Here is a 13,608-nt window from a genome sequence, read left to right as displayed (position 1 = left end):
TGCCGTGACCCCGGTCACGGTTTTATACGGGGTGGCACGCTGAAAATCTGCTACCGGAGCGGCGCGCGGCGCAGCATCTCGCGCCGAGCTAATGCGCACTCGCCGCCACGGCAGATCGATGTGTGTTACGTTGTCGCGGGCTTCTCTCCTCTCTCCGAGGGAGGATAAGGACACTCTCGGCGGGGGTTTCTTTCTCCTTCCCTCTCGACGGTCGGTTATGCGCGCGTTACGCGCTTACCCGCCGATTCCGCGGCGCGCGGCGGCCGCGGCGTATCGAATGTACCTGTCGCGGCCAGGTAGCGTGCGAATGACAGCTTCGTAGTCGCTGGGTATTTATGCGACAAATTGTACGAGAAGCATAACGGGAATGCTGATTATCTAAATTCTAATGCGCGAGGTGGGCTGCCTATTCTTTAGCAAGTTTCTCCTTTGTCTACGTTTACCCGCCCACGTTTACTCATTTTCTTTTTTGAGTCGTCATCTTATTTTTATCTTTTTATACGCGTCACAGCATATCGTGCTATTTTTATTTCTTTACACGTGCTAAGGAGAAGCGTAATAATGGATGTATAATATCGGAATTTAATTGAGATATTATTTTTTCCGATATCAGATATTTTTCTTCAAGTTTTTGTGTAATTTATAGCCAAGGAGATCAGAGATCTTAACGATATTTCATAATTAATACTTAATAATTAGTTACTTTAAGACTAAGATTTTCAATGTTTTGACCAATTTCTACTCACCCCATGTTTCTCTCCACCTTTCAGGTTCATTTCATTGAATTCGCAACATTCGCAAAAACGCGACTAATTATCGCACGTGCGAGTCATTAGAATAAAATAATCGCACGGCACTTTACACGGCACTCCAGACGATAATTGCATACGACGCGCACTTTACATGTAATTGTACATTGGAACACTATCGAAACGTGATCGCGAGTCTTTTCTTTCGTGAAACTATTAGGTGTACAAATGAATAATCCAATTTTTTCAGCTACATTCAGAGTTTATTTTAAAAGAAAGTAAATGAAATTGTTCAATCAAAGTATTCGCCGTTGCTTTCTATAACTTTAAGCCATCTTTCAAGCAACTGATGAATTCCATCTCGGAAAAATGTTGCGTCTTTGGATACGATAAAGTCGTCAAGCCATTTTCGGATCTCATCCACTGTACATCCACTTAACACAATGTACAAAATCTCAAACTGCACTTATTTATATACATCGAAATTCTGCTTGACTCGTGATCAATCTATTTCGTACATGCGACGTTTCGTGATGATGATGATTATGATACTAAAATTAAAAAATTAGAGCATTTCAACGTGTAATTATCTATTATACATAGAAATCTATTATTAAAATTTAATGTTGCATACGTAATGTATCTCGAGGTACTTGCCACATCTCCGCATTTTCTTTTGAAAGTAATAAACAAATTACACTCAAGCAGCGAATAGTTAAAATCTCGACGTGTTTTCGGGGGAGGTAACCCCGTAATAGTTTACGATAAGACATAAATCATAAAAGTAGGTAGTGCCGTAACATGTGTTAATTGTGCTAGTGCCTACTGGATTACCCTTGCATTGGTTTACCATTTGGATTTACCTTGTAACGTGTCACGTGAGGTCCACTGCCAGGTAGATATAATTGCGAGTTTTTTTCTAATTACTTTCTTTTTTCAGTTCTCTGAGGATGGTGATCGCGCTTGAGCTACGGAGGAAATTATTATGTGTGTCGCGGCCGTACAGGAATACCTTTTGGATTACTATTGGATTACCCTCATCAGGCCGAGCGAAGAAGTGGCTATAGCGTGTCGCCAAGTGTTTCGCTGTCTCGTAAGTGCGTAAATTTTACGCGGTCGGTTTATGATACGCTTCAATGTCGGAGTAAGTGTTAGTCTCGCGAGTGCAGTGATATGTGTTAATTGTGTTCCTGCTCATTGGATTACCTGCCCATTGGATTACCTGTTGGATTACCAGTTGGATTACCATATGGATATACCCTCATCAGGCACGAGCGAACAAGTGTCGGTAGTGTGTCGCCAAGTGTTTCGCCGTCTCGTAAATGCGTTAACGCGTTCGGTTTATGATACGCGTCAATGTCGGAGTAAGTGTTAGTCTCGCGAGTGCAGTGATATGTGTTCCAGCTCATTGGATTACCTGTCTATTGGATTACCTGTTGGATTACCATTTGGATATACCCTCATCAGGCACGAGCGAACAAGTGTCGGTAGTGTGTCGCCAAGTGTTTCGCCGTCTCGTAAATGCGTAAATTTAACGCGTTCGGTTTATGATACGCGTCAATTTCGGAGTAAGTGTTAGTCTCGCGAGTGCAGTGATATGTGGTAATTGTGTTCGTGCTCATTGGATTACCTGCTGGATAACCTGCTGGTTCACCATATGGATTAACTTTGTGACGTGTCACTGGAGGTCCACTGCCAGGTAGATATAATTGCGAGTTTGTTCTAATTACTTTTTTTTTCAGTTCTCTGAGGATGGTGATCGCGCTTGAGCTTCGGTGGAAAGTAGTAAGTGTGTTGCTGTTCGACAGGATTATCATTTGGATTACCAGTTGGATTACTAGGTATTTTACACTTCTTCCCATCTTGTCAAATTCTTTTCGAAGAGCATGGCACAAATTGTAACTTTCAGAAGCATCTTTACTTAATTGATTCACTTCTTAGTCAGTTTAACACGCGGTTTAGTGATTTTGAGATACTTAGAAATGATTTAATTCTTCTCGAGAATCCTCTTACTATAAAAATCGAAGAGCAAAATGTAGAATTGCAACAGGAACTTTGCGATTTACATTGTGATCTTTCCCTTAAAACGTGTTCGGAAAAAGGAATAGACCTTAATTTTTAAAATTTTAGACGTAGATACTTATCCAAGGCTTCGAAATTTCGGTCTTCGATTATTTTCCATGTTTGGATCCACTTATTTGTGCGAATGTTCGTTTTCAAAAATGAAATATATTAAAACAGACAGACGCTCTTTTTTAAAGGATGCATCATTATCTTCGTTGATGCGAATAAGTTCTTCGAATATTGAAATAGATATTCCATCTATCATTAATTCATATGAACGGCGTAGTCGCACAAATTAATTCTTATAGCTTTTTTGATTTATTACTTTCTTATTAGGGATGTGCCGGATATCCGGCAACTATCCGGCATTTCCTATTACTTATTATTATTATTATTATTTCGTTTTCTAGTCTGTAGCTATTTTTCTTTCTTCTTTTTAGTGGAGTAGGCCTACTGGGGAAACCACTTAAAAAAAACGCGTCAATTATAGTACCTCCTGGGTGACGTGGAAATCTATTACTAAAAATATTCTCGTCAATGTAATTAATATTCGAAACTTAAAATTTTCTCATTGAAATAATTATTTAAAAAGATGTTAAACAAATGACGTTTTAGAAACTGACATTTGGCAGTCAAGGGGCACGCAACGGCGTCGGATACGTCGTACCTGAAGCTGAGCGTCGCGCGCTTGGTTACGGTTGTTTAATGACTGGAGTAGATAGGCGGTGCCTCGCGAAAATCGGCCGAAATGAGCACTGAGCAGTTCGTGGACAGTTCTGGGTTATACTATTCTTAAGCACGATTTCCAGCATCTTACACACTCTGATTCAGTCTTGCAAAAGGATATTGAATATTTTTCTGACGTCTTGCATATCCTATTTACCATATGACACTAGCAATATGTGCACAGGTGCCGACAGTTCGAACGCCAGATTTGCAAGTACAATATTGACCTTCTATCGGATTATCCTTCTCTTCCACTTGGTCATTTTCTTTTTCTTCGAGAGTTGATTGATATGCTATCTAAAGATGATGTTTTGTCGCGTTACGAAATCTAGAATATACTCTAACTCTCATCAAACCTGGCCAAAGTAGTCGGTCTTCTTGTAACATCTCAATTTGGAATTCTTTATCATCATCTCTGCGTATCTTGCTCATATGAAGGATATAGTTTTATTTGAGACGTACCAAAAGTGAGATTATAACATACGTCTTAATATTGCGGATGACCATGTTTCACTACTTTGACTCTTTCTATTTTGGAAAATATTGACTTTTGGGACTTGGTGCAATGATAACTTTTTATTAGCATGGCGAAAACTATAACATAGTGAAATTTTGAGCCAATTTGACCGAAAACCATTTTCCATAGGTTTTGTGTCGGGTCCTTCATTCTTTTTGAGTTATTAAAATTATATATTTTTACTTGGGATTGGAAACAGAATAAAATAATTTCTATAATTACTTTTCCAATTAAAACGGGGATTTATCTTTTGAACGAATATTTAGCACCGTTAATCTATGTCGTAAGCAATCGTTTGCTTTATACTCAATATTTATTTGGGGATGTCTATAATGAATGTCGCGTAAATAGTTGGGCTGATTTTGTAAATAATATTTATTAGATAATGTGTGGCTTACGAGTATTAGGTAACATAATGTACTCTAGGGTCCTTCATAGAAGGCGTACAAATCATTGTTCCAGCAATGTCTTCTAGATTAACGTAGATAAAATCATCGCCGTTGCGATCGTCCTTTGTCCGCTTTTCGCGAAACACGCTTTGTTGCGCGAAGTAACAATTTCTTTTTAATAATCGACACGTAAAATCGAATCTCTTTTTCGTCGAGGTCGCGGATTATCACTTCTCGCACTTTATCGGCTCAAGCTTGCAAGTTCAATCTAATCATTCCAGTAACTTGGCCTATGCGCCGTAAAATGGCGCGTAATTCATTGATATTTGCAAACTTCACTTTTAGGAGATGTGATCTCTCTCTAAATATATTTCTTTAACCGTTTACTTTTCTCTTCACTCGTAACAACCTTCTTTACTTCTTTCCTTATACACGTATACGCTAAAAATTCAACAATCATCTATTAATAATAAGAAATCGAGTAGAAATGTCGCTGATTCATTGCTACAGTGACTTATACAGTACAGTATCGTAAAATTGAGTTTCATATAGCAGAGCAAGCGCGTCTAATTAATGTAAAGCCGCTTAAATCGCGAAGGGCAAGTTGTGCTACACGCCTCGACAAGCCAGCGCGTGGATTCAAGGGAAAATTATTTTGCAAACTGCCGTCGCGATAAGAGTCTGGCCTTAATTATACGCGGACACGACCTCTCATTAGCGATACGATTCGATTTTATTGCCGTAGTTGGCGCGCTTCTACGACGATCGACTCGACGTCTTCCTGGGTTCAATTCTAACATCAAACCAACCAAAATTCCTAAAATTAGTTTTATACACGATCTAAATTTATCCTTCTCACTCGCTAACTAAAACCTGTCTCAAGTGAATGTATCATTTGTAAATATTTTCCTAAGTTTGTCGAAGCCGACGAGCGTGCGCTCGAGAAACGCGGCTCGACTTTCTTTAAAAAATTCTCGATTAATTAATTCCTACTCTCTTTACATACTCTTGCATAAGTCTCTTCGTACATATATTCTTTTACATACATTCGCACATTCCCCCCCTCTCTCTCCCGCTCTCTTTCTCTCGTTTCCTCTCTTTTGTTACATACAGAATATTCCAGGACTATCGCCGGTTTTTTTCTCTAAGAATTCTTTGATTTCGGCAATTTTAAATGAAGGCATCGGTAGTTTTTGAATTATAATCGACCGAAAACGGAAAACTTTGCTCGTTAAAGAAAGCTGCTTAATGAAACCTTGTTTTGTTAATGTTATTTTCATAGTACCTTATTTAATCGCGAGCGAAATATCGAATACGCTAAAGTGGTCAATATTATGAGGACGAAAGATTTACCAAGTAGACAGGCGGAAAATCAATCAAACAATTCAAATGAAGGAAACGGCGGTAGCACTTTGGGATATCCTATGAATATAATATATATTTATCTGTTTCTCATATAAGGTAATAGCAAGTGAGTTAATCTCATGCACGTTTTACGTCCGCAAATACATCGATGCCTAATTTTCATAGATATTAATGTAGTCACGCACATATCGGTATATATTTATAGTTACGTCCATAGGATGCCATGTACATGTGTCTAGCTTTCTCTTTTTTTTTCACTTTTTGTTCTCTCTCGCTCTCTCTCCCGCTTTCTCTCTCTGATTGTGTAAATGTGTGTATATTATCATATATATTTATATATTTATATATATACTATGTCCCTTAGGTAATAGGTATCAATAATGTCTCTCCTCTTTTTTCATAGCGCGTTAAGAATTAATTTATTAAAACTTTATCATCTTCTCATTTTCATAGCTTCTAGCAACTTCTCATTTTTAAATTTTCGGCCATGCATTAATCGTCGCAATATATTTTCATCGCACGGGTTTCGCAAACCTCTCTCGCTCTCGCGTTCTCTCTCTCTCTCTCTCTCTCTCTCTCTCTCACACGCATACACGCACACTTTCTTTCGCTTCTTCTTATTCCGCCACATAGTTAAATTTTTCTAAAAACTTTTACACGCTGTACATAGTCACCGAACAGCTCGAGGCATCCTGCTGATTGTACTTGTATTTGTTGATAATGAGATTTCTCTTTAAACGCTTCCCGTTCCGCTACTCGTTCCCGAGTTCTCGCACCGGCGATGCCGCTTCAGAACGGTGTTTCCAAAGTGCCCCAACTCGCGATCGTCGCTTCTTTTTCTAGGATTCGTCTCGAGCGTTCAACAAAGCGATAAATCGAAAATGCGAGCGGGCGAAAGTTTCACGTCACGTCTCCACCGAGGTTCGTCACGGAAACTCACAGCTATCCCTTCTCCCCCTTTTTGGATCAACTTGCGCTACTGCTCGACATCGACTCGACTCGTTTACGTCGACGACGATCGGCGTAATTCGTTCCCCGATGTCGCGACAGTCAATAAAAGATATAAATCTCTCGCGAATTGAAATTACTATTTTACTCGAATAATGGCGTCAGAGTTCGGCGCTCGCGAAAGGAGTCCCCGCGGTGTCAGCGAGTCTCCGTGAAAGATAAAAAGGACGTGCTTGCGACGAGAGCTAGCGTCATGGCAACTGATTTCTCCTCGCACCTGCATCATTGACGCGCCGAGAAGCGCGTCCCCCGCGGGACGCGCTTTAACTTTTCAAAACTACCAACCTCGTTTCCCGGAGATAAACGGGGAGACCGGCCCGACGTTCGTCCTCGCTCGCGTCGCATCGATGTATCGACGTTCGACCGCGAAACTTGTTTCGCGGGTAAATGGTCGGGAATACATTATTCTCGCCAGACGAAGTGAAAAATCGTAGCTACGCTCAGAAACGTGCCGCGTTATGGTCTCTCGAGTGCAGTTGCGCCAAACTGCCCCCTCGCTTGCCCTTCCTGTCTCCCTTGCGGTGGCATTTCGAAACTACCTTAGTACGTACTTCGATGACGGGCCCCGTTACGCTCGCGCGGAGTACGTTGATATTTCTTCGGGGAGATTCTTACGGAAGGCCAACGTGTGTCTCGCAGTTTTCTCAAGTTTCCGCCGCTGACGACGGCGATCCGCAAACCTTGTCAGAGTAAAACCGGCCGGAATCTCGAACGGTATGATTCCCAGATAGCACAGAGTCCAAAAAAATTTTTCTTTGAATGCCTCAATTGTGAAATGAATTTCTTTCCCGTCCCTGGCGAAAATTTTAAGTGACAGATGATGTTTATATCATTTATGAAGAGTTTGATCGATAGTTACATTGTTTATGAAGAGTTTTATTGATGATTACACCGTTTGGAAGTATGTTGCAAACACCTGGTTAATTCTTTGCTGACAATAACATTTTACAAACACTTAGAAAACTATAATGGAAACGTTTGACATTATATCATTAAACGCAATTTGAACATTTGTAACCTTAAATGTGTTATAAACAACTCCATGTTTAAATTTATATCTCACAAACAATTCAATAAATGTTTTAAAACTCAAATAAAACATTGACTCAACATTTAAACAAACTTCTTACAAACATATTACTTTCGCCAGGGGTCCCATTTCTGCCCCTGAAGAATATCTCTGTAGATGGTTCCGGGGCGACTCGTTTATAGTGCGGAGGATGGTCCTAAGAGAGGGTTTTTTAGCTGGTATTCCCGCCTCACCGGCATAACCATCCAGGACCGGCCTGATGGTACGCGTAAATGCGTTTTTTCCTACTCACGGAAACAAAAAAAGGGGGGTTCCATTTCTAAAAAATAAAACATTCCCGAGAATGCAAAAAGAATTCGCCCTCGTGTCACCAGTTCTGAGCTCTCCTTTCCGGATGCAAAATGAATTCTTTTTATACTGTACATTCGCATCGGAAAGGAGTTCATTGTGGAATTCATGTTCAACGGATTGCGGTAATTCCTAATGAATCTTAAAAAGCGAATACTTTTTGAGTTCATAACGATCATCCGTGCTGTCTGGGACTTGATTCACCTCCAGGCCTCGCTTTTCAACAGTTATATTTCACGCTCGTAATTCAAACGCGTCTAAAGTCTGTCGCTGAAATACGTTCTGGTAGTTTTCGGACACCTTGCGTACGTACACGTCGGTCACGGTTGGATGTATTCTACACGCACGTCTCTCCCTCCCTCTCTCTCTCTCTCTCTCTGTCTCTTTCTTGTTCTGCCAAACTCGCTCGTTGTTGTGCGTTTAGACATGTCACTTTTAAAAATTAATTGTATATAATGTAATAAGTATAATATATAAGTGTATATTATTAATCTGAGTTTCTAGGCAGTTGTGTGTTGTTTACGGTATATACGTTAAGGTTCATATAACTAAGATTCCTTCCCTTCTACGCTCACCCTCCTGCCCGTTTCGCCAAAATCTGTCTTCCATTGCGCTCTTAGAAAAAAAGTGAACTCTATTTCGCATGCGTGGTTGATCGTTCTACTTGTTAGATATTACAAAATGAACACGTTGAGATCTATCGGGAGAATAATGGTCGAGCTGTTCGAGAAAAGAACGTTCATCTACATGCACTCTTCTTTTTTATTGGATCTTTTCACGTCGCAGGTGAATGGCGTGATTGTGAGATGTAAAACCTCGAGGGACGAGGTGAACTCAAGTATTACAGATTGTCCAAACGATACGAGGCACGGGCGTATCGGTAAATTTCATTTCGTCTACGTAAATAATTGACGTTGTTTGGATACGATTTGCGCGTCCACCTTCTCGAAACGCTCGAAATTATTCCGGACTTTTGACGATGCGTCTTCTCTCTCTGTCTTTCTCTCTCTCTCTCTCTCTCTCTCTCTCTCTCTCTCTCTCTCTCTCTCTCTCTCTCTCTCTCTCTCGTCTCGCTCAGACGTGCCTCTTGCTCACTCATGCACACTCAAAATAATTATCTATAATTTCCCCTCGACTCTCGAGTTGGCTCTTTGCCTCGGCGTTCGCTCGCGCGTGGGGGAAAAATCCCATAAATTATTTATAAAGAATAACCGTGACACGGCCGCGCGTTTGTTCATCTCTAGACGTAGTTAAGTTTACGAAGGTTTACGTTACACGGAAACGCTACGGAAAGAACGGTATGCGGTGTGTCTTCCTGACGTCCTAGTCGGTGGTATTGAGCAAAGTGCCGTAATTACGTACTCGTTAGACTTACTCGGTACGAATTAGAAATTATCCTCCTATTGGTCGTTTATGCTACTTAACAGTAGACTATCTGGCGGTTACTTGCGTTATTGCTGCTAAAATTTATGTAAAAGGGAGTTGCGTCTCACTCTCTAATATGGTTATCAATTAATCGTAAACTTCTCTCTCTCTCTCTCTCTCTTTTTTTTGGTATTTTGACAATTTTCATCGCTAGATCTCTCGGGATAAATGCATGCTGACAGCTTCGAGAGGGGAAAAAAGGAATTCGCCCTTTTTACTGAATCGAGATTCGAATATATAATATTACCGCGGAGGGGGAGGGCGTACAGCCAACGATATATTTTTTTAATTAACGACTAAGTTCATTGAACTCATGTTTCTTTTTCTTTTTGCAAAAAGCATGTTCCTCTCGTCAAGAGTCTAGTTCTCTGACTGTTTGTGCGGACGAAAATCCCGTAGCTCGCTGGAACGGCGCCGCGAGTCGTCGAAGGCATCGATTGTTTCTTCGCGAATGCGCGTACGCGCGTGTGCTTTTCGCGCGTTTAGGAATGTTTAGTACGTATTGAAAAATTTCTCGTATAGATGTACAGTCCACGCTAGACTACATTACGCTTCTTCATCGTCGCCGCGCTCTACGGATCTAATCCACCCGCGATACTGCTGCCATTTAACGCGATAGTTGAACTAGTCACACGCGCACGCTTTCCGTAAAACGTAACCGTAAGTATTCGACCAATCACGCTGCTCGATTTTGTTACGCACAGCCGGACGCGATTGATCGAAACACCTTACGTCTTGCGGAAAGACGTGCGCGTGTGTGGCTAGCTTTAACAGATCGAAATCCCGGTGCGTCTTGCGAAACGCACGGCGCCTCTCTTCTCTCGCGGTCCGTAATCGATTAAAGCGGTATGACGGTCGATCGAGCTGTAGATAAATGTGTGTCTGTACCTTACTATAAATTTTCTCAACTATAAAAGCGTTTACAAGACTATGTGTGATTTGTAACAAGGTACGAAAATTAAAAATTATACTTATATTACCAAAAGTCCTCGGCGAGCCTCCTCACGTCTTCTCGAGGCTCGCACGTTTCCCGGACATCTCTTACCGAGCTATCCGTCTTTTCTGTCAAGGATCATCCATGTCGTGTAGCTAAACCGACTATTATATCGTTTTAATGAATTGTTGAGCGTAACGAACCCACGTCTTCGACTCGCAATAATCGTGCGCGCGACTTTCGTCGACGATACACTTTTCTCCCTTCTGCGACGCGCCCCGATATATATTTTTTTTTTATAGATGGAAGCACGAAATATTTCACGAGGCCCGCGGAAAATATCACAGCCCTGAGAGAAGTCACGAAACTATCCGCGACGCATCCAGGAGTTTCTTGGTCGTACAGTTATTTTGAAAGTGGCGCAAGTCCAAGTTTGGCGCGCCCTAAAATTCTCGAGTACAAATTCGGTGCGGTTCTGCCGCTACGGGTTCTACTTCTCAAAACTGCTACACGCTATTTTCATAACGAACGGCTTGTATATCAGCGATAGCTTCCGAAGAGTATAGGTCGCGTTACGCATTGCAAGTGATTTGCTAAATCAACATTTCCTTCTCAAAGCACTTGTGGCTGTAGGACGATTCAGGACGACGGTTCGTGCAATCGTAGCGGCAAGTCTATAGCGATGGCAACTCGAGCGAAACTGTGCCAAGTGGAGTCAACAGCCAATCTATCACGCTTCGAGAAGCCTGTCTATGCGGATACGTGGAGACGTTGCAAATCATCATCAACAATTATCAATTGGATCGTCAGCGTTGCTGCATCTTCGCTTGTGTTTTCGAAAGTCATAGACGTTCGGGTCAAGGCGTTCGTAAAGTCCAATGTACGGGGTGGCTTTGGCAGTGAACTGACATCGGCAACGAGCCATACGACATACATTGTAAGCATAATAAAGCAGCGTGTCAGATAAATTTCGAGACTAGCAGATTTTCTTTGGCGGTGCGACTCAATTAGAAGCGTTGTTATTATCGACAGCGTGTATCTGGACAAGTCTGTATCACGTAGAAAGTAGCAAGTCAATTTTTTTTTAAGATAGACTCGGTGCGCGATTAACAGGGAATTTCGTTGCGTTGCTATCAATTACAAGAAACTCGTAAAGCGAGCGGTTTGTTTTTCTTCATTTCATTGACGCGTGGGAGCTACCATCGAAGCTTTAATTAATTAATCGTTAGAAATTTGGCACCTCTCTTTCTCGCACTCTTAACCTCCTCTCTTTGGAGATTTCGTTATATATTCGCACATCATAAGTGCACTTGTCTGATTCGATATTCACGTAAGGTTGCAAAATTACACTGACACCGTCGGTGGAATTCATTGACGAATTTGGAGTCGTTCCGTCTTAAAAACTATCGCAATCATTTCTCAATTATAAGGATATGAGTAATCTCTCGGTACATTATCTCTGAAAGGTATAAACAAGTAACAAAATCTTAGTCTACGTTTAATCTTAAGTGAACTTTGAGAAAAGCTTTGGCCTCACGCCCTTTTGTGTATTCAACGTTGCAAATTAAAGGATAGGACATTTGTTTATCCAGCTATGTTTCTCTCGGTCGTGGAAAAATTTATGTGCAAAACGCTCAAAGAATTTATAAATTCCGATCTGTTGGATAATTCGAAAAAGCTCAATCGGTAGTGCAAAGAGAAAAAAAAACATGTTTTGAAAAGATATTTTTGAAGACATTTGAAGACACGATTTTTAAAAGAGACGCACGAGTTTGAATGAAAATAAATGGATGAAAATGTACGTGCAGTACGAATACCATACTAATTTTTACGATTCTCGTATAACGTGGGATTGAATTGAAATATTTCTTAGGACGCGCAGGATATTTTTTAATATAGTCTAGTGTCGTTAATTCATCTAAAAATTATAAAAGTACGGTTTATTTCTCTTCAGTTGGTGTACGACAGCGATGTCACTTACGATCGTTCTCAGGTCGAAATACAAACAACGATATAAATGTAACGCCTGAGATGATATTCCACTCGAATTCTATTTATATTTCGGCTTTTAAACGTAAGATAAGAAATCTTACGGGATCACTCGCGTACGGTTGTCACGCGGCAATCTGTCCATATTCGTGCACATTTAACGCTAAATATGGCTGCATGGTTCTTTGTTTAGTGCGTGACGATCGTGTTGCGTGCGTTAGAAGCGTGATATGAGAATCAGCCGACCATAGTTGGTACTAAATATATGCTGAGAATATGACCTCTCGCTTCGACAAGATTTTTTTTTCGAGAATCCTTCTGATCGCCTTTGCGATTAGCAAAATAAACAAGTCGCGCGCGTAACGAATATTTTCCGCGAATTTATCGCAATGAGTTATAAAACTTGCAGCTTACGAAGCGAAATCATGGAACGATTTATACTTTCAAGCTTTCACGTTCTCCCTTTTCTTCCTTTTTATCATTATTTATTTCGTGATGGAATGCATAGCGCGGCGTACGTAAAGTATGCGGTTCAACGCAGTGCTAGTGATGCAAATTGCGAAATAACGAGTAAGTGTCCGGATTATCAAGCCAAGTTCGAAGTCTGGACGGAAATGCCTAAGAAACGATCGCGAAATTATGCCGAATAATTTGCAAGCGTGGTAGAAGAGTGCCGAGTTAAAGACAATCATTAATCCCCCTTCGATATCACGCGGCTACTAATTCGTGCTTAATATCACAAAATCAAGTGTCGCTTATAAGAGGCGGATAATTATTTCTGCAATGCGATCGCGATTCACCGTCGCTAACGGCATACGAGATCTTCTGGCGAACGGTGATCCGAACGTTCCAGAGGTGTCTCCGAAGGATCCTCGACGGCATTAATTTGTAAGGACTCTCTCTCTCTCTCTCTCTCTCTGTCGTTAAGGCGCGACGGAGTCCCTGAAGTAGAAGTCGGCAGTTCTTTCGGTGTAGATTGGTTGGTCGTTTTCCGTTGGAGATATCCGCGCGGCACCTTCCCACGGCGCGGATGATCCTTTGGCGATTCGGGGCACGCGTCCTCA

Source organism: Vollenhovia emeryi, unplaced genomic scaffold (assembly GCF_000949405.1).
Source record: "Vollenhovia emeryi isolate VEMERY1.0 unplaced genomic scaffold, V.emery_V1.0 DF939150.1, whole genome shotgun sequence".
Lineage (NCBI taxonomy): Eukaryota > Metazoa > Arthropoda > Insecta > Hymenoptera > Formicidae > Vollenhovia > Vollenhovia emeryi.
The sequence above is the reverse complement of the archived record's forward strand: the minus strand, read 5'-3'. Positions refer to the sequence as shown.